The sequence below is a fragment of the Octopus bimaculoides genome, chromosome 8 (genome assembly GCF_001194135.2).
Source record: "Octopus bimaculoides isolate UCB-OBI-ISO-001 chromosome 8, ASM119413v2, whole genome shotgun sequence".
Lineage (NCBI taxonomy): Eukaryota > Metazoa > Mollusca > Cephalopoda > Octopoda > Octopodidae > Octopus > Octopus bimaculoides.
This window is the reverse complement of record NC_068988.1, coordinates 67,099,153-67,099,984: the sequence shown is the minus strand read 5'-3', so window position 1 is coordinate 67,099,984 and position 832 is coordinate 67,099,153. Positions and strand designations below refer to the sequence as shown.

The 832-nt window shown below is 32.2% G+C and overlaps 1 protein-coding gene across 1 annotated transcript in view; it reads left to right on the top strand.

Moving 5' to 3' along the window:
- LOC106867808 (atrial natriuretic peptide receptor 1) overlaps positions 1-832 on the top strand; it is a 900,438-nt gene that overhangs the window by 524,586 nt on the left and 375,020 nt on the right. The gene's annotated exons all lie outside the window — the stretch shown is intronic.

Here is an 832-nt window from a genome sequence, read left to right as displayed (position 1 = left end):
TCTCTTTCTCTCTTTCTCTCTCTGTGAAAGTATCTGTCACTACAGTATCGAAATGTGATTGTTTCAGTTAGTGGAATAGTTTCATTTTTAAAGGGAAAGTATTTGACATGAGTGTTTTTGTTTCACTTTTGACACGTAATACTTAAATAGTGGAGGAGATATTATGTTGCCGTGTGCTCGAACTCTGCAAGAAGTTAATAACTTTTTTTGACTAAAACACAACTGGAACCCTAAGTAAGGCATGTGTAAAATTTGAATGAAATTGGTTGCGTAGTTCTCGAGTTTTAGGGATTCACACAGACAGACAGACAGACAGACAGACAGACAGACAGACACATATTCTCATTTTTATATATATAGATATATATAAATGTGTGTATACATATAGGTGTATGTATGTATATGTGTATGTATACATATAGAAATATATGTAGGATAGATAGATAGATACATAGATAGATAGACAAACGGACGGACGGGTGAAAGGACGGATGGATGCATGGATGGATGGATGGCAGGAGACATCGGAAATAATCGTAATTACTGTATGAGTGTGTGACTTACCAAAGTGGTACAGCGAGTAATTATAAAGTAATTAAATATAATTCGAGGCAATACACTAGTATCTAGGGTACAAAATAAATCACCGAGTAAAATTGGACACATGTGTACGTATATGATGGATGATATGTCACTCGTAAATGAGTTTAACCTTGTAGCTTGTACCATATTATACTTTCGTTAATTGTTTATAGGTGCCTATATAAACATTGACACATAAAATCTATGTATATATATATATATATTAATATATATATATATATATATATAT